We start from the raw sequence: 26,684 nt of genomic DNA, 5'->3' as shown, positions 1-26,684 counted from the left end.
GTCAGCAGTTAATTGCACTTGTTTGCAAAGCCTGCCAGTCAAGGTTCAACTTCCCCAGCCACCCATGTAAAACCAACTAGCTAGGCATTTGCTTGAAGCCATGAGAGTCCATGGCATGGCTATACACATATGTGTGTGCACACACAGACACACACACACACATTTTAAAAAGTTAACTGAGGGTTGGGGAAATGGCTTAACAGTGAAGGCATTCACCTGCAAAGCCTGAGGACTCTGGTTTGATTCCCTAGGACCTACGTAAGCCAGATGCACAAGGGGGCGCATGCATCTGGAGTTCCTTGCAGTGGCTGGAGGGCCTGATGTGCGTATTCTCTTCCTCTCTATCTGCCTCTCTCTCTCTCCCAAATAAATTAATTAAATAATTTTTTAAAAGTTAAAGAAAAATGAAATAAAAATTTCAGCTCATCAATCACACTGACTTCATTTAAAGTACTTACTAGCAAACTGAACAGTAGATGCTATGTCCACTGGTGCAATAGTAGCAGGTGACTTATGGGGATAACAAACTGCTCTGTGGTGGATTTAAAACCTGTTCATGGGAGAGAAGAAGGAATCCATGTCTGGTACTGATAACTGAGTCAAATCTTAGGGGATAGAAGGTCATAGACTATAAGGGCAAGCTACAACTATTCTTAGGTTAAATGGATGCATTGTGCCCATCAAATTGCACTCTATTTATATTTATGCCCATAGATCAGCACTGCTCTCAAATTTTGTGAAGATATTACTTTTTGCAAGTGGTGTTGATTCCCGGGGAGACCCATGAGTCGTCAAGATGACCAGAAGAGACAGTCCAGTGCCTAGTACTTGGTGAGTCATCCTTTACACCTGCCAGGGCTCAGGGAACATTGTGGAGGTGGTACCAAAAATATTAGTGCTGCTGTCACTACTGGCAGAGCAGTCTGTTTACAGAGATGGCGTAGATACTGAGGAGATTCATAACTCATCAAAGTGCCGAAAATAAGAGGCTGTTGAGTGCTCAGCACTAAATGAGACATCCTTATCATGCCCCTAGGGTTCAGGGAACATTGCAGATGGGCAGAAAGAATATAAAAGCCACAAGATGGGAAGGAGGACTTTGTGATACTGACCCCAGGAAGTAAACTGACCAGTCTTTCATGAGCTCACAGTGGTTGTCATTACCATACAAAGCCTGCACAGTATTGAATCCATAAATAGTGGTTGTAGGAGGACAAAACAAATAAGACATATAAACAGAATGCCTACTTCAAATGAGGAGGGTGCTCCACGGGATAGGGGTGGGAGATGGTCTACAAAAGGGAGCAGTATGAGAGGAATACGAGCAAATTACAGTATATTCATGTACTATAATTCTCAAATAAAACTAAACAAAAATTAATCCCATCAAAAAGAACTAAACTTTAAATATTTATGCTTCTATAATAATGTATCAAACATTTAATGTTTATTTTGTGTATCAGTCTCATCAGCTTGTGATTTAGAATCACCTAGGAGATAAACTTGAGCATGTGGTTGAGGATATTTCTAGAAGTTATTAACTGAGAGGATTAACTGAGGAGGAAAAGCCCACCCTCAAAGTTGCTGGCACCTTTCAAAGAGCATCCCAGATAAAAAGAGGCCCAAGGAAACAGTTTCCTAAGTGAGTGCATCTCACTGTGCTGCTGTCCTCCACTCACATCAGAGTCTTCCAGTGTGGACACAGTACAAGAGATTCTCCAGGGAACTCCAGGGCTTCAGCACCAAACTGAGACTGCTGAGGCATTCCAGCTTGTGGACTGAGCCACTACCAGACTCTCAGCCTCTCCAGCACACAGACATCACTGTTGGACTATCCAACATCTATTGTATAAGCCAGTGTAATCAATATCTTTTTATAATGTAAAAAGGACTATATACATCTTCCTTTGATTTGTGAGTAATCAGTTCTATGTACATCTGCTTCAAAATGTGAAGGCTGAATGTTACATACATTGGGCTGGAGAGATGGCTCAGATGTTAGGGTGCTTGCCTCCAAAGCCTAATGACCCAAATTCAATTCCCCAGGACCCACGTAAAGCCTGATACACAAAGTAGCTCATGCATCTGGATTCTATTTGCTATGGCTGGAAGCTCTGGTCCACCCATTCTCTGTTTGCCTCTCTTCTATCTCTGTCTGCTTGCAAATAAAAATATTTTTTTAAAAAATGTGAAGCTGAAGCTGTGGTTCACACATACACAGTGGAGTTTTATTCAGCTGTATTAATTTTTCATATTGAATTAATTTTTATTTGAAAAATAAAAGATTTTATTAACCTTTTTATTTTTTTTTAAAAAAGGACTTACAGGAGGTTGGGAATTTAGCTCAGGAGTGTGCACTTGCCTAGAAAGCACAAGGTTCAGTCCTCAGCATCAAAAATACAAAGCAACAACAAAAAGGCTTACATATCTACTATCCCCTTCCCTTAAGTCCTACCCCCTCACTCCCTTCATGACTCCTTTCTAGCTTCCAGAAAATGCCATAACAAATACAAAAAAATAGGTAGAGCACTTTGAGTTTGCTTTGCCATTCCAGTTCTCCACAATGTCATCTGTGATGCAGAAGATTGGAGGCATACACCTGACCTTTGTTCTTTCCAAACGCCATAAACATATCTCAATTGTAAAATCAGGGCACTTGATGGGCATAGATTTGGTTATGTAGTTGTTGTACATAAGCATATAGAGACAGATTATATAAAAAGAACATAAATATTGGCAGTGGCTGGTGAGCCTTAGACATATGACAAAGAAAACATAATGTGGTTAACGAGAATAGACATCTTTTTAAAGAATTTTTTTATTGACAATTTCCATAATTGTAGACAATAACCCATGGTAATTCCTTCCCTACCTCCACTTTCCCCTTTGCAATTCCAGTCTCCATCATACCTCTTCTCCCTCTCAATCAGTCTCTTTCATTTTGATGTCATCATCTTTTCCTCCTATTATGATGGTCTTGTGTAGGTAGTGTCAGACTGTGAGGTCATGGATATCCAGGTCATTTTGTGTCTGGAGAAGGGTGTTGTAAGGAGTCCCACCCTTCCTTTGGTTCTTACATTCTTTCCACCACCATATAGATATCTTTTAAAACTATAAGTACACTAAAAACTGAAAGGGACTTCAGCAAACTTAATAATTTTAATTTTAAGCCAATGTTACAATATCAATAATACTTTGAAAACTATGACTATTCTTAGAAAATTTACATCTTAAAGATGAGTACTAGAAGTTTAGTTTTAAAAGTGACCTACTTTTTGTCTTAGCCACATGGTAGTACTGTGGGAGGAGCATCAGGGCTAGGTCACCTGGCGGCCAGGATGCCTCCTCTTTCCTCCCATTCATCATGGCTGATGCCATGATGCTCAGTAAGTAAATGTGGAAAACGTAAACCTGCCTATTAGAAATCCTGCCTAAGGGCAAACCTGAAGAAGCTGGAGATCTTGTCTGATCAGAGTGGAGATTAAGAGGGTGAGGGCATGTGCTATGGAAACAGCAAGAGGGCCCAAGAGCCAGCTAGGAATTTGTAGAATGCACAAGGATCAGATGGTCCACAATGTTTGGCAATGGTTTCATACACTGCTTTGTGACGTGTACTTTTCTTTCTCCTTCTGCTGAAGATCTGTTTGGTAGATCTAACTATTCTAACTCTTGGCTTTTAGCCTTCTTCTAACTTACCAATGCTAGCGTCAAAGAACTATTGTCTTCCCTCCTCCTCCTCCTAGTCTTTGCATCTAGGCCAAAATAAATGAATGGTAACAACTTTTCTTCACTGTATATTAGTGTACAATCTCAGTTCAGAAAAAGATCTGCTTGAGAGTGAATTCTAGCAGTGTTTGTAGTGGCAGCAGGCACATGGAAGTCTTGAAATATGGAAGTAAGCCAGAATAAACTTTGCTGAATGTGAGTGATGTCATGTATATACAATAATATATGATTAAGATTTTTTTTTTTTTTTGATTTTTCAAGGTAGGGTTTCACTCTAGCTCAGGGTGACCTGGAATTCACTATGTGGTCTCAAAGTGGCCTCGAACTCATGGCAGTCCTCCTACCTCTGCCTCCAAGGGCTGGGATTAAAGGCGTGTGCCACCATGCCTGGCATGGTTAAGATTTTTAATGCAACTTCATAGCCATTTTGTCTTAAGACATTCATAGATAACTAAGTTATTTTATTATAATTTGAATCCAGATATTAGCCCATTAAAAAATATTGTGGCATGTACTAAGGGATAGAAAGTTTTTATGGTTGTAAAATGGTGGTCAGACTGAAGGTTTTGGAGTGGGTGTAACCATATCTACATAAACTTGTCCCTTAGAGAGAAAGGCAGTTCTGAGGTCCCACCTGGAGACAGTATTGTTCTTCCCCAAGAATGTACCCAAGCCTTCCTCCATGTGATAATATTTGAAGAGAAGGAATTTGGCTGGGTGGAGGGGGTGTAGATGAATTAGGCCCTGCTCCCAAAATAGTTAGCACCCTCAACTTGCTCTCTGTGCTGTGTAAGGTCACAGCAAAAAGATGGCCATCTGCAAGCAGGAAGAAAGCTCTCACTGGGAATCTTGATTGAGCTTCCTATCCTCCAGAACTATAAAAAGTTTACTTCCTAGCTGGAGAAATGCCTTCGCAGTTAAGGCACTTGCCTTCAAAGCCATAGGACCCAGATTCAATTCCCCAGATCCCACATAAATCAGATGCACAAGGTGGCACATGCAACTGGAGTTCATTTGCAGCAGCTGGAGCTGGTGCACCCATTCTCTCTTTCCCTCAAATAAATAAATAAAAATAAAATGTTAAAAATTATATTTCTGAGTTGTGGTATTCAGTGGGTCAGCCTGATCAGATTAATACATGTCGTCTGCCATCATAGGACAGTGCACAGAAGCAGACTGTAGCAGCTGGGACTGTGTCTTCTACTGGTTTATGACAGATTTTTCTTTCCACAGGGATATGATTGTTGAGGTCATAAGCTGAGAGCTTCATCTCACTATCTCCAACACTGACTGACCCAAGGAATATCAGTCCAGGTTTTCTAAATGAAAGAACCTGAATCTGAGCGTGGCCATTTCAATCATATTAATGTATAGCTTTGTTTAAATTTGTAACAACTTGTTTTATCATGTAACACACAGAGCTAGTTTTTTAAAATATTTTTATTTATTTATTTATTTATTTATTTGACTGAGAAAGAGAGAGAGAGAGTGAAAGAGAGAGAATTGGTGCACCAGGGCCTCCAGCCATTACAAACGAACTCTAGGCATGTGTACCCCTTGTGTATCTGGCTAATGTGAGTCCCAGGGAATCGAATCTGGGTCCTTTGGCCTTGCAGGCAAATGACTTAACCGCTAAGCCATCCTTCCAGCCCCAGAGTTAGTTTTTAATCAAGAAAATACTACATATTGCCCTACCTGCCTGTTAATGATGGATTTTGGTGAACTGAAGAGAGCATCTTAGAAATGAATGTTAAATGTATTTAGTTATTTATTGATATTTTTATTCTGAAAAGAAATACACTTTTCTCCATATATCTTTTTTTAAATGTTTTTTTGTTTATTTTTATTTATTTGAGAGTGACAGAGAGAGAGAGAGAGAGAGAGAGAGAAAATGGGCACACCAGGGCCTCCAACCACTGCAAATGAACTCCAGGTGAGTGCCCCCCCTTGTGCATCTGGCTAACGTGGGTTCTGAGGAGTCAAGCTTCAAACTGGGGTCCTTAGGCTCCACAGGCAAGCACTTAACTGCTAAGCCATCTCTCCAGCCCTATTCATATATGTTAATGTGGGCATGAACTAGATAACAGTGCATATAAACAGCAATGGAAAAAATATAAATAAGTTCTGTCAATAATAAATTAGAAAAATCACTTTTTCTATAGGTAGTACAGTTTAACTAGAATAGGAATCTTGACCTCCATTTGTTAACTTTACTCCAGTTCATCTTTTAGTGAAAATATTTTTCCAGCATAAGACCCTCCCTACTCACTCATGGGCCAATATTTCAGCAGATTGTTACTAAAGACAGAACTTCTCAGCCCCTGTTACTGTGAAAGATGTGTACAAATTCAATCTAAAGGGAAATACATATTTCAAATTTAAAATTGCAAAAATGTATAAATATAAACTATTTAGTCAAGAAAAAGCATGACTGAAGATGCGTTAGAAAAACATAAAAAATGAATATATTTCTTAAGTATAAGCCATTAGTTAGCAATCTCTACTGAGACTGCTTTTGCTTTCTTTGTTTTTATTTCATTTTGTACCAGAACTGGCATATTCAATGAGAATTTATGGTAATTACACTTTGAGCACCTTGTTTATTGCTGCTTTTCTAGGTTTCAAACCAGTCAGTGCATTGAAAAAAGAAAGAGTAAGATAAGAAAATTAGTTGTCACAAGCTCTGATTCTAATGCAACCAGCTGCGCTGTTCTTCATATTTTTTTCTCAATTTTTATTAACATTTTCCATGATTATAAAAAATATCCCATGGTAATACCCTCCCTCTCCCCACTTCCTCCCCTTTGAGATTCCATTCTCCATCATATTCCCTCCCCATCTCAATCAGTCTCTCTTTTATTTTGATGTCATGATCTTTTCCTCCTCTTATGATGGTCTTGTGTAGGTAGTGTCAGGCACTATGAGGTCATGGATATCCAGGCCATTTTATGTCTGGAGGGAGCACGTTGTAAGGAGTCCTACACTTCCTTTGGCTCTTACATTCTTTCTGCCACCTCTTATGCATTAGACCCTGAGCCTAGGAAGGTGTAATCAAGATGTTACTCAGTACTCCAGTCACTTCTTTCCAGGACTATGATACCTTCTGAGTCATCTGCAAAAAGAAGATTCTCTTCCAAAAGTGAGAGTAGTGTTAATATAAGGGTATAAATATTAAGAGAGGTGCTTACTGGGCAGTTTGATAAGCATAGTATATACATGTAGCCAGACATCAGCAGATGTTACACCCCTAGGGCTCATGACTACCCCTGTTTTAAGTTTTCAGTATCAGGGATGTATTCCCCCCACATGGAGTGGGCCTGCAGTCCAATTGGAGGGCCGTTGGTTTCCACCATGACAGATGTGCCACTATTGCACCCATTGGCTCATTTGGCCTGGCTGGGAATTATAAGGCTTGCAGTGTCCACTGTTGAGTATCTTCACTGGTGGTATCTCTTTCTCCCATTGAGCTACATGTAGAATAGCTTCTTCCAGCTTTCAGTCAGCTGTCTACATGGAGGAGGTTATCAGCTCAGTTCCAGCAGGATTTCTCAGTGGCCTTGCAGCCCAAGTATGTGGAGTCTTCAGTAATAGGGTCTTACCATCTGTATTAGTCAGAGTTCTCTAGAGGAACAGAACTGCTAGAATGAATTATTTCAAAAATGGGTTTTATTGAATCAGCTTACAGTAGTCCAATAGCAGTTGCAGGCCCGAGAATCACCAAACCTGGTAGCTGCTCAGTCCACATGGCCAGATGCCTCAGCAGTCCAGACCCAGCACTGCAGATGGTGCCAGAAAGCCTGGAGGCTTCCTGAGGAGCCACTGGGTTTACATCCAGGCAGGTCTTCAGTTGATGCTCGTCTTTAGTCCACACTGGTCTTCAATCCATGCTGGAAGGTAGCAAGCAGCTCCTGCAGCCAAGTGGAAGGGAGGAAGGAAGGAAAGGAACTCTTTTATCCAGAGCTTCCTTATATCAAGTCCCCATCTGAGTGTGTCTGCCCACTCTGGGGGAAGGGCTCATCCTGGGGGAAAGACCTCTTCTTTTAGTTGATCCTTCCTAGAAGCAACCTGTGGATTACTAAACAGATCAAGTTGACAACACCTTAACTATCACAAGTCCACCCCTTGTCAACTTGGCATCAAATCATGTCTCCTTACATCATACTTAATTTCCAAATGAAAACAGTAACAAGCTCATAATTCCACTTAACATCGCGTAACTATTCCATGTACATCTGGAACCGCAAAATCTTTCCCCAAACACAAAGCTTAGTCTCTAATATAATGGGCCTAATATAAATTCAACAATTAGCTAATGATATAATCTTAATATTGGTGTAGATACATACAAACACTCTGTTATCAAGGCAGGACAGAAACATTGCAATCACAGTCCTCGTTTCTGTAACTGGTCATGTGGCCTTAGCTGATCTTTGTAACTGCCTTCTTCTGCTACCCATTCTGTATTTCCTCCACCTTCCGTAAGCACCTCAGCAGGTCTTGGTTCTTTACCTGGAGGGGTAAGTCATACCTTCATTCCTGAAGGATCTGGGCCATTTATCACACTACTTCTATTGGGTTGTTGCAGTCGTCCATTGAATTTGACAACAGGACATGGTAACACTAACGGACGCCCTAAAGGATCTCCTGCACTCCAGGCATACTCTTCCTTATCTCCATTGTGGAGGAGCAAACAAATTTCCCCCTGTAATCTGGATCAATCACCCCTGCTATCATTGTAACTCCTTTCTCAGCCTGTTCACTCAAGGGCATTAGGAGCCCAAAGTGACCAGGAGGAAGTCTTAGCTTCCAGTTCAATGGAATGTTCTTTGTGTCTCCTGGAAAAAGCACTCCCCACTCTGGGACCAAGACTTGTAGTCCAACAGAGCATAAGGTTGCAGGAACAGGAAGCAAAAATCTACCTAACGGGTCACTTGGGTGATGGTAAGTGGGACCATCCCCATTTCCACCCCTTGATTCCTTGACGTGTGAATCCGGGCTATAGGAGAAACAGTACCATATATAGGACGCTGATTCAGAGCATATACAGCCTGCTGGAGGCAACTGAGAGATTACAACCTTTGAGACTGGGCTAGCTGACCTGTGCTGGGGCAACAAGAAGAATGTAGACTCTTTTGAAGGGGCCTGAGTGCTCAAGGAGTGTCCTGTTCTTCAAAATCTGCTTTATTCACCCATGGTCTAACAAATTGGCACCCTACCTGGTATTGTGGACTATAAGAAATGCTAGAAAGAGGGTCATTGAGTCTGCAACATGGTCTTGTGTTTTGGAAATGGCCATGGGCAGTGTGAAGCGGGTTTGCTGGTTGCCTGCATAGAGACCCCATGGGGCCATGAGGATGAACCATGGATTGCAATGGAGACCCAGTGGAGATCCTGGTACCATGAGATGGCTGCCAAGGAGAGCTGTTGGCCCTGATAAAGTTTCCCAGGACTGTGAGTAGCCTCGTTGGAGGGGCGGAATTGGAATGCCCGAGACTTGTTGCTGGTTAGAATTACTGGACTTAAAGATTTGTCACTGGCTAGAATTGCTAGACTTGAAGCTACAGAGTTTGATGTTTGCCCTGGTTGTTTAAATCTTGTATTAGTTGAATGTTTCTTGGCTATGCCCAATGCCATCTTTTGCAGTGTGAATATTTATTCTGTGCCATTATGGTTTTGTTTAGGTTATTTTTTGGTATTATGGCTCAGTTAAAACATCTTGGACTATGGGGATGTATGAACATCATTGGGATTGATAGAAAATATGGGGACTTTTAAAGTCAGACTGAATGCATTGTATTTTACATCATCATACGGATATCAGTTTATGGGGGCCAGGAGCAGAATGTGGTGGTTTGATTCAGGTGTCCCCCATAAACTTAAGTGTTGTGAATGCTAGGTCCCCAGCTGATAGATATGTGGGAATTAATGCCTCCTGGAGGGGAGTGTATTGTTGGGGGCAGGCTTATGGGTTTTATAGCCAGTTTCCCCTTGCCAGTGTTTGGCACACCTCCTGTTGCTGTGGTCCACCTTATGTTGGCCAGGGGGTGATGTTCTCCCTCTGCTCATGCCATCATTTTCCCCTGCCATCGTGGAGCTTCCCCTCAAGCCTGTAAGCCAAAATAAATCTCTTTTTCCCAGAAGCTGCTCTTGCTTGAGTGATTTCTACCAGCAATGCAAACCAGACTGCAACACCATCTATTCCTGGTGGGAAACCCAGGGCCTTGGCAATGGCTTATAATGTTTTGGGGGCATCAGAGACCTCCCTGACCAACAACTCACTGGAGGTATCCCATCCCTGGCACTGAAAATTTTCTAACAACAATCTATGGTTCCTGAGTGTTCCACTGTCCGAAACCGGAGGATTCCATATGATTTATTTGTATCCTTTAGATTTGGATTAGCCCTCCCTCCACCTTTCCTTTACTGAATCTCTTCCCCTAACCTCACTTTGGGCCTTATTTTTAAAATATACTTTATTTTATTTACTTATTTGTAAAGATAGAGAGAAAAAGAGAAGGAGCAAAAAAGAGAGAATGAGCATACCAAGACTTCTAGCCACTGCAAATGAGCTCATCTGGCTTTACGTGGGTACTGAGGAATCAAATCTGGGTTGTTAGGCTTTGTAAGCAAGCACCTTAACTGCTGAGCCATTTCTTCACCTCCCATATTTAATGTTTTGTTTGAAATGAGGTTGGCAGCAACCTGCATGCCTACCAATAAAAGAGCAGTAAGTAAATTACAGAGAATGCATGTAGTAGAATAAAATGCACCTGTAAAAAAGAATGAAGATAGGACTGGTGAGATGGCTCAACAGTTAAGAGTACTTGCTATGAAAACACGAGGGCCTTAGAAGGCTTGACTCCCTGAGTTCAATTCCCCAGCACCCACGTAAACAAAACAGCTTTGCATGGCCATATATGCCTATAACCCCAGTTCTGTGTGGAGTGAAGACTGGAGAATCCCTGGGACTCATGAAAACGGCAGCTCTGGGTTCCCAGAAAGAGAGACTGTGTCTCAAGAGAACATGTAGATGAGTGAGAGAAGAAGGCATTGATATTGTCTGCTGGTCTGTACATGTGTGCATACACCCCCCCACACACACAGCATTCAAACTGCACCACACATACTACACAAGCACATGCAAAAAATAAAACTAAAACAATTTACAAGAATAAAGATCATAACACACTGTCTAAAATGAAACAAAAATATGACGTAGCAAAGTGGCAACTGCTCTGCTCATGTGCTGCCCTGCCTCTGGGCCTTCACGCGTGCTCCAAACATCACACACTACCTAAAGTGTCTTCTATATCCCCTCACTTGCTAATCTCTTGCCTTGCTTTATTTTTCTGCTTGCCAGTTATATCATCCAAAATTATATTATTAACTGGGATACACTCATATATATTTTAAGTTGGGAGTCTCTCCTGCAAGAATTTAAGCACCATGAGGTCAGAGACCATGACTGCCTTACTTGCTGTTGCATTCCCAGAGCCTACAACAGTGGCTGAAATTGTCAAAAATAAGGAATGAGAAATAGAAAAAAAAACAAACAAACATATATCTGGGTTTGCAAGTCAGGCTCTATCAGATCTTAAAATATATATCACAATATATGTTGCTTATCTTTGTTTTTTAAATACTTATATTGAATTGAGAGAAAGAATAAAAATGGCATGGATGGGTGTACCAGAACCTCCCTGTGCATCTGGCTTGACATGGGGTACTTGGGAATTAACTCAGGTCAGCAGACTTTGTAAAAAAGCACACTGAGCCATCTCCTGAGCCCCACCTCTTATCTTTAAATACTCTATATTAGGACACTAGTGTTTTAGCTACAAGAGATGTTAGCAATAACTTAGTGTAGAAGAGTAGAGACCAAGCAGAGGATTAGGTTCAGGGACTAGGTCCAGCAGTAACTGAATGGCTTTTTGTGTAATATTTTAGTTGATTTTTTTCAATAGCCTATACAAATATGCTTTGAAAACAATGAGATATTACTCAGTTAAGTAATTCAGGCATAAACACTTGAGAGTGTGGAGTGGTAGGAAGATAAATTGTGCAGACTTCCTGAAGAAGGATGTAAGCTGGTCCTTAACAGACAGAAAGGACTTAATGGTAAAGATGCAGGAAATCTTTGCAAGGGTAAGGAGTGGCTGATGGGAGGCTTCTAAGTACTGGAGGGAGACTTCGAGAAACCTAAAGACTTAACAGGAAATCAGAGGTCATCCATATAGTTAAGTGTGGAAAGGGGAGTTGGAATATCTGCCTGTGAAATCCTTAGAAACTCTAAAGGGAGACATGCTCTCTCATAATGTTCTGTTTTAAAGAAATTGTTGGGGCTGGAGAGATAACTTAGTGGTTAAGGTGCTTGCTTGCAAAGCTTAAGTTCAAAGCTAAAGTTCAATTCCCCAGAACCCAGTAAGCCAGATGCACATGGTGTCACATGCATCTGGAGTTTGTTTGCAGTGGCTGGAGGACCTGGCACACCCATTTTTCTCTCTCTCTCTCAAAATAAATAAATAAATAATATATTGTTCTTTATTTCTCTGTAGATGGGTAATATAAGACCAACCACTATCATAGACTACTGTGACTATAATTCTGAGAGTTTTCTTTTTAAGTGTGTTGAAATCCTCACATCCAGTACCTCCGAATGTGATGCTAGTTGGAGATAGGCTTGTTGCAGATGTTCATGATGCGAGTGTCACAGTAGAGGGTGATAGGTCATCAATGTAGTATGAGCTATGTCTTTATAAGAAGTCGTTTGAAGACCAGAAGGAGAATGCCATGTGAAGTTGAAGGCAGATGTCAAAGTCATGCTGTCCAAAGCCAAGAATGCTTTGGCCTTCCAGGAGCTGGGGAAGTGAGGAGGAGCCTCCCCTCAAAGGTACTGCCAGTACTTTGGTTTCGGACTCTAGGCTCCGGAACTGGGGGGCAATAAATTTCTGTTATTTTAAGCCAGTTTGTGGCAGTTTATTATGGCAGTCTAAGAATCTCATGCACAGAACTCACTTTTATTATCCCAGTTTGAAAGGAAGTCAACTAGAAGTAAATCCTCGTATTATATTGTAACTGGGTTTATAGAGCATTTGGTAAATTGAGTTGAACTTTGTATGATGCTGTTGATTAGTAACAATGATTGATTATATAATCGTCATAAATGTCAGCATCCTTTATAGACTTACCACAGCCAAAGTTAAAGAAACTCAAGTCATAAACAGGATGAATCACCAGCAGACAGGCATAGAGGTTTTGTTTTCATTTTCTTGTGTAAAAGTTCAGTCTTTGACAGGCTTTCTTTCTTCTTTGCAATGAAGCTTTGATTCTTGTTTAATCTTAATCAAGGGATTTAGTCGCTGCTCTCTGACACAGAAAAAACTTGAACAATTTTGGTTTTAAGTCCATGAACATGCATATCATATAATCATTTCTCATGCCTGCTATCTTAACTGTAACAAGAGATTTAGGGTGCATTATAGTAATGTTGCTAACATATAATTAATCAGAGAAATTTGTAGGAAAATGAATTACAAATAAACTTACATACTCCTAGACATATCAGCAATTTCTTCTGCTGTTTACATTGTTTCACTTTGTTTATCTTGGTTTTAAAGCTCTCAGCCATTGCTTTGATGATTTCCTTTCACCCATTTTTTTTTTCTGTCTATGTAATATCTAATACTGGACCAATATTTACTATTTGTCTTTTTCTGGTCTACATGCTTTTATAATAAAGAATATGTAATTCTTTGTTATCATATGGCAGGACTATGGAATACATTATATTTTCAAATCATTTTTGGTTTTGTTTGCAATATGTTTAAGTTGATGGTTCCTTCTTCCTTTAGTCAATCACCTTTCTCTTCTTATTTCTGTTTCAGTGCTGGGGACTTAACCCAGGGCCTTGTGCTTGCTAGGCTTTGTCACTGAGCTAAATAACCTGTCCCTCAACCTGGAACTTAAGACTTAATTTAGGTTCTTTCTTAGACTGGAAGGTCTTGAGAACAAGTTTCAGCTTGGTCACATCTTATGTTTTGTTTTGTTTTTTCTTTTTTTTGGGGGGGGGGATGTGGTTAACCTTCATAGTTATAACTCAAAAATACTTGTCATTCTGATAAAGGGCTAGAAGAATTCTTTGTGCTTGTCCAGGACTTTGACTGAACTGTCTCCAACTATTGCTTTCCTGACTTCTGCCTAAGTAGATTCAGGAAATGGTCAGGTTTGCATTATTCAAACGATAGTTATTTTGCTTAAGGAAAAATATGTGGTCCCAGGACCCCACAGAAATTGAAAAAACTATCCATTAAGTGCTTGCTCTATGCCATTTTTAAGGCAGTTGAAATGCCTCATTTAACTTTTGTGGCATTGTAGTTATTAAACCTTGCAATAAGCCAGTGGCCATAGATACCATTACACACAAAATAGGGAGAAAGAACAAAAGAATAAAACTACTTGTTCATTGTCTCTCAGCTACTAAGTGGGAAAACTGGCAAGCTGACAACAAATATTCAGAAGAAGTGGACAAAATTAAATTTAAGAATTATCTGACTTGAGCTGAAGAAGTAGTTCATTTGGTAAAGTGCCTGCCTTGCAGGTGTGAAGATCTGAATTTGATTCCCAGTACCTATGCAAAAACATTGAGCCTGGTGGCACTGTGAAGCAGAGACAGGCAGATACCTGGGGCTTGGTGACCAGCCTGGGCCAATGAGAGAAAAGCTCAAAAAGTAATAGGGCTAAAAAGTTGGCTCAGCAATTAAGTGCCCTTTCCGTACAAGCAACAGGGCTTGTAGATACCTGAGAATGACAAATTCAAAACCCCAGATCCCAAGTAAAACAGCTGGGAGTGGCCACCCACGTTTGTAACTCCAGTCCTAAAGGGGAACAGAGACAGATCCCCACAAGACCCAGAATTTGTAAGGTTCTGGCTCAAAAGAAGACCAGGCCCAGTGTGGTAGCCCACACCTCTAATCCCACCACTCCAGAGGCCAAGGTAGGAGGATTGTTGTGAGTTTGAGGCCGGTTTTGGACTACAAAGTGAATTTCAGGTCAGCCTGGGCTAGAGCAAGGCCTTACCTCAATCTTCCCCCTCCAAAAAAAAGAAGACGAGCCCATGAGGAAGAAAGTACAACAGAGTGTATCTTCACAGGACATCCCACCCCACCCTCTGCCAGCAAGCAACCCTGCTGCAGGGGTGCGCATGGGCACTGCAAGAGCACATACACGGCGCTAGGTACTCCGCATTACACATGCAGAGAATAAAATTTAAGGATATATGTAAAATCATAATTTTTAAGATAATAGGGTGCCATTCCTGAGCATGTTAACCTTTTGTCCTACATATGCACACAGACACATGCCTAATGGCATATACATGCCCCCCCACACCAACATGGATACCCATACATCAAAAAGGTTACATGACTAATTTAGAAAACATAGTTACAGATGAACACAGAGAAAATAGGAATTTTTTTTAAAAATTATTTATTTATTTATTTGAGAGCAACAGACACAGAGAGAAAGACAGATAGAGGGAGAGAGAGATAATGGGTGTGCCAGGGCTTCCAGCCTCTGCAAACGAACTCCAGACGTGTGCGCCCCCTTGTGCATCTGGCTAACGTGGGGACCTGGGGAACTGAGCCTTGAACCGGGGTCCTTAGGCTTCACAGGCAAGCGCTTAACCGCTAAGCCATCTCTCCAGCCCGAAAATAGGAATTTTTCATAGAGCCAAGCAGAAAGAAACCACCACCAGCCAGCAAACACCAAAAAGCAGCTCACACACACCCACCAGAACTCACACACTGTATACCTTTGACTAGCATCAGATCCACCCCAAACACACTTTTGGGCTGAACCCCAGGATCTGCCCTCAGTGACACCTCTTTTAGCCACATGGCTTGAGACCCAAGCTTACTAGAATACCCAAGTCTATGGGGGACATACAGTTACATTCAAACCACCACCCTCTACTTCTGGATCCATAGACTAATCATCTCATATTGTAGATTGCATTCAGTCCAACTTCAAAGGTCCCCATAGTCCTTAACAAATTTAAGATTGTCCCTTAACTGTGAGTCCCATAAAATCAAAACAAGTTACAAACTTCAAACATATGACACACAATAAACATTTACATTGCTGTAAGGCATACCAATGAGAGACTAGACCCCTGCAAAAATCAATAACTATCAGGTAAATATCAAACATCTACAGTTCAACTCCAAATCTATAACCAGTGACAACAGTCTCTGGATTTCCAATTCTGTCCCTCCAGCTGGGCTGAGTAGCTGGGGAAAACTTTCATCCCAAGTCAACAGCACTCCATCGTGGCCTTTCACAGTACTGGTATATCCAAAACATCTTTGTGTATCTATTGCAAACCACAGTCCATCTTTAGCTCCAAACACTGGTCTTTTTGGTGCCTATAAAGGGATTCAACTGTTTCTTGTGCATTTCAACAGCAGTTCCTGGAGCCATGTGCATTTCATGAACTATTTCCATGCATTTTTTCTTTTTTAAAAAATATATAATTTTATTTATTTATTTGAGAGAGATAAAGAGGGAGAGAAAGAGAGAATGAGCAGGCCGGGACCTCTAGCCACTGAAAATGAACTCCAGATGCATGTGCCCCCTTGTGCATCTGGAGTGGGTCCTGGAGAATAGAACTGGAATCATTGGGCTTTGCAGGAAAATGCTTTAACCACTAAACCATCTCTTCAGCCCCCCACCTCATGCATTTATCATGCTTCCAAAAGCAATACCAGGTGTGCAGGGACACAGCCATTTTGTTAATCCAGGGGGGAAATAAACCTTGTCCTTCAGCCTTTAGAATTTTTTCCTTCCAGTCATCTCCTTTCAGAAGAGTTTGCATTTTTTTCTTTTAGTTTTCTTTCTTTTTATTTGATGCAGGGTCTCACTCTAGGCCGGGAATTCACTATGTACTCAAGGATGGCCTCGAACTCACAGCGATCCTCCTACCTCAGCCTGCCATCACACCTGGCATAGTTTGCATTTGTATTCATTTAGTATTTACTTGGTGAACATCACCTCAGTCATCTTTCCATTATCTCAATGTAAAGCACTTAATGGGGTAATCTGTTGGACAATAGCAGATTTAGTAACCTAAAATCAGTCTCTGTGCCTATAATTTTAAATTCACTTGAATTTTTCCTGTGATAAACCATACAACTTTCAGTTCTTTATCTTCTGTTAAGCACATTAGTCTATTACTTTTAAATTCAACCTTGTTCAAACTCTTAGGCATGATCAGAAGAATGCAGCCAGCCTTTATGCCAGTAGCTCAATTCTTACAAAGTTCTTTGCTGTCTTTCCTTCCTCTTTGAAAGTTCATAAGTCAACGCAATTCTCTCTGCACTTAGTATTTTCAAACTCTCACCAAAATGCCCATATAATTTAGCTTACCACTCTGTAAGGCATCTGCAGTTGCAAATTATGCCCCATTCCTCCAGCACAAAAGTTTCCAAAGACCAAAATCCACATGGTCAGATTAGTTACATAGCAACATCCCAGCTCTCTGGTACCAAATTTTGTCATAGTCAGCTTCTACATTGCTGGGATGAAGATCCAAACCTGACACAGTTTATGAGAGGAAGGGATTTATTTCAAGCTTACAGATCCAGGGGAAGTTCTATCAATAGCAGAAGAAGTTGGCCACCTTTCACAGACACAGAGAGAAATCACCATCAGCCGGCAAACACCAGAAGGCAGCAAGCATGTACCCATCAGAGCTCACACAGCTCTCTGTACATCTTTGGGCTAGTATCAGATCCACTCCCAAACACACTCAGGATCCTCTCCCAGTAATACTTCCTCCAGCCAGGTGGCTGAAGACCCAAGTTACAAAATTAATAAAACACCTGAGTCTGGGGTCATACATTCACATTCAAACCACTATGACCTTGAACACAAGAGTGCCTCACTAGATTTTATACCATTTCAGATTTTCAATATTTACTTAACATTATTCTTTAAAAAGTCAGCTTTTTAAAAAATCTCCTTACAGTAAAGTGAATGTTACTTGTCAAGTTAAAGTCAGCTTTTACTTCCCCACCCCACCATCTTCTACCAAGGCAGAATCATTTTTTGAAATTAAAAAAAAAAATCCTGTTCTGAAGGAATGCACTCAATTGTATTAGATTCTTCTAGTATTAGGCTAATAAGTAATTTAAATGTCCCTTCTTTGTAATTGGATTGTGAAATTCATATTTGACTTGCCAGAAAAGTAGAGATGGAATGGCAGTGATGCAGATAATAAATGTTTCTTGACCTTAATTTAGCCTAGCCACTATGATACTATGTTTTGCTTTAATTATGTATATGTTTGCTTTTAAGTATTTATATTTGGGGCTGCAGAGATGGCTTAGTGGTTAAGCGCTTGCCTCTGAAGCCTAAGGACCCTGGTTTAAGGCTTGATTCCCCAGGGCCCACGTTTAGCTAGATCCACAAGGGGGCGCATGCGTCTGGAGTTCATTTGCAGTTGCTGGAGGCCCTGGTGCGCCCATTCTCTCTCTTTCTCTCTATCTGCCTCTTTCTCTCTCTGTCTTTTGCTCTCAAATAAATGAACAATAAATAAATAAATAAATAAATAAATAAATAAATAAATAAATAAATAAAAGTATTTATATTCAAAAGCATACCCCAAAAATCATATTATGATCAACAGAGCATATGATCACACATTTTAGTTCTAAGGATAATGAAATTTTATGCCATTTAATTTTTAGTGAACCACACTATGGTATTAAAATGTGCTGAAGATAATTTAAGTATATTTAAAAAATAAGAAACTTATTATATACCATAATATTTAAGTATATACAGATCATTTAACAAGAGGAAATGCAAGCTGGTGATAAGACATAGTGAATCATATATGCAGTTTCTATGAGAGAAAAGTAGTTAATTTGTCTGATAGTATAAATCTTTTCTGAAGTCTTCTCTTCTCACTCCCTCTTTCTTTGTCTTCTTTCTGACCCTAATATCCTGCCCCTACTTTACGTAGGTGAGTTTAACCAGTTGCTGTTGTGTCTGGTTCTGGCTTCTGACTAGGTCCTGTGTTTTTTCCATGCCCTCAAAGTAAAACCATCTCATTAACAGCCCTCAGAAACAAAACATGAAGGTAAAAGAGAAAAGACATGCCCACCTGCAGGAGCCTGAACTCAGCAGTTGAAAGATCCTGCCTACCCCTCACTCCAGGCCCTAAGAAGACTTTTTTCATCCTTAAACAGAGAAAACACAAGTCCCAAAGCTCCGCCTGCTACCATCCATCCTTTCACACTAATTCTGCAATCACTTTGATGTGAGCTGGCCTATGTGTGACTTCATCATCTTTCCATTGTCAAGTAGGCAGGTTTTCTTTAGCTTTTGGACTGACTCCAAAACACATGCAATGACAAGTAAGATTCACAGGCAAAAATATTTTCCCCATTTTCCCTTTACTTTCATTGGCTAAGTGGCTAAACTAAGTCAAATGAAATCCTAGCTCCACTTTTCTTTTCTAGCCATTGGAATTGACTCGAAGATTCCAGGCTCTATCAACAGAAAGGGCAAGGCATATATGGCTGCTTCAGAACATGTTGGAAGCAAGTTATATAGCTCTGGACCTTGATGAGATTCTGAGTGTAATGTGCCATGCTGTGTGTGAATCATAAAAAGAACATGGTTTGGTTAAACACCATTGGTCAACTAACCCACGTGGGCCCTGAGGCCCATTGTCCCCTCCCATTCATACTGACCAGTGCCAGTTAGCACAAGGAAAAATCTGACACTTCAATGACATCTTTTTATTTTATTTTGTTTTGTTTTTTTTTTTTTTTTTAGAGGTAGGCTTTCACTCTGGTCCAGGCTGACCTGGAATTAACTCTGTACTCTCAGGGTGGCCTTGAACCCATGGCGATCCTCCTACCTCTGCCTCCCGAGTGCTGGGATTAAAGGTATGCGCCACCACGCCCGGCTACATCTTTTTATTTTACACATGATTGCTATCCTTTTCCCTTATATGTATCAAGTCTTCCTCTTCCAAGGATGTAGGAAAGTCCATCCACCTGGCCAAAATTGTGGATAGCAAGGGCCCAGGTGATTTTGTGTACTCTACTATTTCTCTACTTTTAGTTACCTCTCAGTTGATCCCATTTTATAGTTGTGCCATGGGCCAGTAATAAGTGTTTTTCTTGACCCCTTTGTCAGATAGCTGAAGCTAAGTAGACACGCACACCCACACACACACACACACACCTGTTCTATCTAAAATCTGCTGTGTGATTTTGAAGTAGTAATTCAGCTGCTCTACTTGGACTAAAAAGCAGTGCACTCAAGGGTGGCTGATTACTTGAAAGACTTTGACCAGGTGTCTGTTAGCCCCAGTTATGTTTGGTGGCATCAGAGGAGCTCTTTTGACACCAAAGTGCCCAAACCCACCAATCAATGGAAAGGGGTGGATTTTATGCAAAATAAAAGCCCAGGAAGGTAAGAGTGTATTGCCTAAGCTTTACAGTTTTCAAGGCCTTACTTTCAAATATTGCTCAGCTGGTCTAGGGCGAGGTCAGCATAATTTCAAAACATGCTGACGACAAGTTGTATCATGACTACTGTTGTGAACAGTGACCTGTTGTCTCATTAGCCCTTTAAATCTAGGGACAGGCTTTACTGCAACTGCACAGTCTCCAGAGCTATATAAAGTGACTTGTTTTAATCACTTGTATGTTTCCTTTGCTTTTCTTCCTTCCTTCCTTCTTTCTTTCCTTCCTTTTATAATATTCTGGGTGGCAACTAGGATATGTGGATGATTTCTTGCAAATTTCAAATGTTTAGACAATTTCTCTTTGTCACCCTCTGATGTATGTTATGAAACTGTCTTGTGCCTATAGGGCAAGGACCACTAACACTACTCTCATAATTCTGCGTCTTTAATTAAATAACCCATTTATATTTTTCTGTCTTATTTATAGCAAGCATTTAGATTATTTTCCCCACCGATCACTATGGTAACTGGGAGATAGCGTCATTCCAGAGTAGCTCCAAGGGCAGAAAGACAGGAAGCCTGAGGAATCAGAGCCTCTGGAGGGGAGGGGAAATATGAGATAAATGTGCCCCAGCTATTCCTTTGAGAACATGCATGCACACATATGTGTTCTCTCCCCCTCCCCCCCCCCCCCGTTAGACTTGAAATACCTTAAGGTCTTTATTCCCAGTACTGTTAGCCACCTGCTGATAAGAGTCTCATGGTATCAGCATGATGCTGCTGGCCCATCTGCTTCTGCCCAGCTTGTGTCTTCCTCTACAGCTGTGATACCCACCAAGTGTAGATGGGTAGATGCTGAGGCAGGCAAACCCCGATTCACCGTCAGACTCCATGTCTCTTAGCCAAGAAAACTGTGAAGTTCTCTCCTCATTTATTAAATATAAGCATATCGGGCAGTCCCCAAAGCTTAATGCTGAGCTACAGAGAATGAATTTTGGTGAACATTTCATGGAAAGAAAGGTCAAATATATTGAAGTCTAGCTAGGAGAAATAATATATGTGTAAGGGCAAAATGAGGCTGAAAAATTACTTGAGATAAGAAAATAATATACAATTTCTTTATTTCCTCCTGCTAGAACAATCTACAAAGATATTATATTAAAATGTAATCCTAAATGGACTCTTCAAATAATTAGTAGGCAGTTAGAGTCTCACAGTGTTTCACAAGGGTGCTGTTGGAGGTCATTTATATGATTTTCAAATATACAACCTTTATGTATAGATGCCCTAACTGCAGAGAAAAATGCATGAATTTCACTAAAGGAAAATTGGTGGAGTCTAAAGAAATTTTATATCATGTGTAGCAAAGAAAAGGTAAAAAATAGGGGAACATTGGTGATAGATACCCCCTTTACCCTTCACCATTACAGACTGTTTTTCCACAGCACTTACTGCACAGCACATGATAAACAGTAAGCTATTGGCCTTTGAAGGACATAAAAAAGTGAGCCAAGACTTAACAGGATTATTTCCTAGCAGAAAATCAAAGTAATTGTTGATGGAGTTCTCCTTTTCCATCAGGTTAGGTCAAATTTCAGAGCTCCCAAATGTGACCTGGGAGATTATAAATTTAAGCCTAAACTGTGTTTCTATCTATTGGGGTTGCAGAAAAGGTAGTCTTGGAGGATAGTGAATTTTCCTTTCAGAATTTTGGACAAATGGTATACTGAAAGAACCAGAACTGAAGTCTGGGAACAAGACAGCACTGGATTACAGTGTACTTTGCATTCAAACGTCAAAGCATGCTCATAGCACTTATATCCAAAATGCTGTTATCAATGTGTCCACTGTTGGCGTAGGACTCTGATCTCATTGGTCATTCTACATTTTTCTTTTAGAAAATGCATTGTTATACACTTCATGCCCTAGTATTGATGCCAAGTTGATTTGATCATGTGTATTATCAGAGAATGAATGTTCTTATATGTAAAAACCTAGAGACACAATTGCTAAATGTCAGCATTGCAACTGGCATTTTCACTGCTTTTGGAGTTCAGGTCTGTTCCTTTGCACACTGAACTTCCTCCCCAGAGGTCAAGCAGCACATCAAAGTCAGAAGCTCAGCAAGTCATCTGAGTTCAGATTCTTTCCTGCTTCCCTGCTGAGAGGCCCAGAATACAAACATCCTCCATTGCTAAAGCAGGAGGGAGCACTAGTCCTCCACCAGAACAAACAGGAAGCCATCCGTGGCCGGTTCTGCTACTTATTCTGTGTTTATGAAGAAAGACATAACTCAGTTCCTTCAACCAAACTTGTCAATGAAGCCCAGAAAACATGCAAGGTGCATTCATTTCAGCTAGTAGAAAATTTTATTCTAAAAGATTTAATGCAGTTTTTCTAGTTAGTTTTTTCCCCTACACCTTATACACCTTATAATCTTTAGGATGCTGAAACTTTGAAATAATTAGCTGTAGCTTATTTTTTTTTTCTTTCCAAAAATAATGAACCTAAATGTATCATTTACAATTAGGATTCACATCCATGGGTTGCTTACACCTTTGTTGCAGGTGTGTTGCACGATGCCATCTTGGAATTGAATGCTTTGGTCTGGTACTCGTGGCAACTTTGGAGCAGAACCATTCAGTGACAGCCAGGCCCATGGCCTTGTTTGTGGAGCTATTGACACTCTCTAGTAGATGGAGGAGGGGAATGTCACAAGACCCTCATCTAGGATCTCAGCTATTGTTCCCTTCTGTCCTTCCCCAGCTGCATGTGATCCTGGGAGAAGCTAAAGAATACAGGGAACAGAAGGTGAACTAGAGGAGGGGCCATTCAGGATCAGGCGGCACTTCATGGCAAGGCAGCTGCCTATGAATCACCCACAGTCCTGTAAGTAACCCCTCATGCATGCTCTGCAACTAACGCCAATAAGCTCATTGTTTCACCAAACTGGATTTCGGTTCAACTGTGCTTTGGTCTGAATACTGTCTGGGGTGACTAGATGTGTTTGTGTCTCCCCACAGGAAAAGTTTCATGCAACAACCTTAAGTTTCTCAGATATTTCCTTTCTAAACCAAAGAGGACGTGCACATAGTGAGCTGAGAGTTTCACCACCCAGGAAATATTCCAAATGGCACTGCTGAGACCTGTAAGCCTAACCCAAACATTAACAATTGGTTTATCATAGGTGAGTTCTAGGACCCCATTGCCAGTGGCAGCAGATAAAAATGAGCCTCATTGTAAGGGCTCAAACCTAAGGAAAACACAAGAGGAAACATAATTTGTATGTTTTATGAATGTTTCTAGAAATAATAAATAAGTCTTTTATTCTTAAAATTACCTGGACTCCCTTAATTCCAGAAGATAATTTTGCTGTTTGGAAGGAAGAAAATGTTTTTTGATGGTTTTATTATTATTACCCAGTTAATGGTGTACCAAGAATGGGGCAGCAGGAGTAGCCCACCCCTAGAACAAGCAATGGGGCCTTAAATATGTGGAAAATTGGAAAGTGGGGCTGGGGAGATGGCTCAGTTGGTAAAGTACTTCTCATGCAAATGAGGACCTGAGCTCTGATCCTCAGAAGCCATGTAAGTACCAGCCTTGACTGTAATCTCAGCCTTCAGGAGGTGGAGACAGGCATATCCCTATGTAGCTAGATTAGCCAAAAGTGAGAGACTTTGTCTCAAGAAATGGGTAGACAGTAATTGAGGAAGACACCCAACATTGACATGTATGCATACATATGCACCCATATACATACAAACATGTATGCATACATGCAAGTACACCACACACATATACAAATACATAAAAGGAAAGAAAAAGGAAAGGTAGTTGGGGTTATAGTTCAAGGACTGACCTAGCATGCAAAGGATCCTGGGTTTGATTACTGCAAAAGAAAGGAAGAAAAGAAAGATAGGAAAGGAGAGAGGGTAAAGAGATTAACAGAGAGAGAGAGGGGAGACAGAGAGAGGGAAAGGAGAGAGGGAGGGCAAAGTGAGAGAAAGGAAGAAAAGAAGGAAAATAATTTTAAAAAGTGTGAATTTTCTGGTGAAGTTATTTCAGTGGAAAATATTTCAGTAGAAAAAAACATTGTAAGCTGCTAACATTGATCACAAAGAAAACAAAGTAATGGAAAGCATTGAAATTATGGAATTTATTATCCACTGGGATATCTGGGGATCTCTGAATATAAAAGAAACTTATGGGGCTGGAGAGATGGCTTAGCGGTTAAACGCTTGCCTGTGAAGCCTAAGGACCCCGGTTTGAGGCTCAGTTCCCCAGGTCCCACGTTAGCCAGATACACAAGGGGGCGCACACGTCTGGAGTTCATTTGCAGTGGCTGGAAGCCCTGGTGCGCCCATTCTCTCTCTCTCCCTCTATCTGTCTTTCTCTCTGTGTCTATCGCTCTCAAATAAATAAATAATTAATTAAAAAAAAGAAACTTATGGAATGAAAACCAATACAACTCTCTTTCTTCAGGGGCTGAAGAAATAGCTCAGTGGTAAAGGCACTTGCCTATAAAGCCTAAAGACCTGGGTTTGATCTCCCAGTAACCACATAAATCCAGATGCACAAGGTAGCACATGCACCTGGAATTCCTTTGTAGTGGCTGAAGGCTCTGGTGTGTCCATTCTCTGTCTATCTCTCTTCTAGCTCTCTCTGCTTGTAAATAAATAAATAAAAATATTTAAAAACCATTTTCTTCAATCAGCTATGGGTAAATGTAAGCTAACAATCTATGTTGACTATATTGATCACAAATATGTGAAGTTCAGTTTGACAATGCCACTGACATATTTACAGAAGTTAACAAACCAGAATCTATAATGTGACCATTGATCACCATGCATCAATATGTAAGTATTTTTCTCTTTGGTAAAAAAATTACATAAATAGACTTAAAATGTATTAGGGGTCAACAGTTTTGCTTTTAATTCTAAAGTATGTATATTTAAAAATTATTAGTGCAGTTAAATATGATTTGGGGGGGCCATTTAAGATAGGGTTCCATTCTAGTCCAGGCTGACCTAGAATTCACAATGTAGTCTCAGCACAGCCCTGTACTCATGGTGATCCTACCTGTGCCTCCCAAGTGCTGGGATTAAAGCCATTGTGACATCACACCTGGCAAATATAAATATTTGAAATGAAAACTTCATCTTTTCTGGATGAAAATTATTTGACTCTTTTCAAGATTAATACTATAAATATATATGTCACATAAAGGAAAGAGAGTTTAAAAAGATTAATTTCGGGTATCATGTATACCGGATAAACCACAGTATTCATCTGTCCATCTGAATTTCTTTCCTTCAGTGCTAAGGATTGAACCCAAGCCTTAGGCATGCTAGGTAGGCACTCTACCGCTGAGCTGCATCACCAGATCCATTGGTGCATTTTTACAAAAACAAGTGAAATGTATGCTTAGTCCTTTCAGTGCCACATGTGTTTTCTGTCCTACCAAAACATTTCATTTTAATATGGTAAACTTTTTAAAAATTTTATTTATTTGAGAAAGAAAGAGAAAGATAGATTGAGAGAGAAAGGACACTCGAGGGCCTCTTGCCACTTTACATGGATACTTGAGTATCAAACCCAGGCCTGTAGGCTTTGCAGACATGCACCTTAACCTCTGAGCCCTCTCTCCAGTTCGTTTTTTTTTTTTTTTTTTTTTTTTTTTTACTTGTATTTATTTGTGAACAGAGAGAGATAGTAAGAAAAAGTTAATAAGGCAAACTTTTTAAAAATAATACTATCATTTTCTTTCTTGCTTTCTTTTTTTTAAGTTGAAACTTTGTATGGATACTTCAAGTGTTGGTGCCGTCATTCCCCTCCTCCCTGTCCCCACTCCACTCTCACCCCACTCCTCCCTTTAGTGGGATCGCTGCTATTCACAAGGAGTTATGGGTTATGAGTTGTGAGAGCAGCAGTCATTGTTGAGGGACAATGTCTCTGGATATTCCCTCTCACCTTGTGACTCTCTCTTATATTCTTTCTGCCCCCTTCCACAAAATTCCCTGAACCTTGATGGGTGTGCTTTGTCTCCTTTAGTGTTCAGCTCTCAGCAGCTTCTGGATTTCTGCTTTGGTGCATTGTAGGTTTCCTCAGTGTCTGTCTCCATCCCCTTGGCTCAGGTTGTCAGGCTCCCCAGGGAAGCAGCGCTCTCACTCATCTCACCAGTTCATTTATGTTTTCACCTGGGCCCTGGCTGCTGTGCCAGGGGTGGTTCACCTGCTGACATGGAGTCAGCTATCCTTGTCCTACTGATAGATTTTGGTTGTCCTAAGTTCTCACTGCTTTCTGAGAAAGTAACACAGATTCTCCAATTATGAGTAAGATCAAGTATTGTTAATTTACAGAGATTTCTTTGGGGGGCAGGGTTAAAGTAGGGTCTTACTCTAGCCCAGGCTGACCTGGAATTCACTATGTAAATTCAGGGTGGCCTCAAACACATGGTGATTCTCCTACCTCT

General features: G+C 40.5%; 1 protein-coding gene across 2 annotated transcripts in view; it reads left to right on the top strand.

Annotated features, from left to right (window-relative positions):
- Nucleotides 1-26,684, top strand: part of Dse (dermatan sulfate epimerase) — a 148,075-nt gene that overhangs the window by 20,198 nt on the left and 101,193 nt on the right. Inside the window, exons 1-2 of one of the 2 annotated variants that reach the window (XM_045154145.1) lie at nucleotides 715-831; nucleotides 22,976-23,098. The gene's annotated coding sequence lies outside the window, so the exon portion shown is untranslated. Of the gene's footprint in view, nucleotides 1-714; nucleotides 832-22,975; nucleotides 23,099-26,684 lie in introns of those variants that run through there. The other variant, XM_045154143.1, reaches the window with a different exon arrangement.

The sequence above is a fragment of the Jaculus jaculus genome, chromosome 7, assembly GCF_020740685.1.
Source record: "Jaculus jaculus isolate mJacJac1 chromosome 7, mJacJac1.mat.Y.cur, whole genome shotgun sequence".
Classification (NCBI taxonomy): domain Eukaryota; kingdom Metazoa; phylum Chordata; class Mammalia; order Rodentia; family Dipodidae; genus Jaculus; species Jaculus jaculus.
Note: the sequence above shows the minus strand (reverse complement) of the source record. Positions and strands in the feature narration are given on the sequence as shown.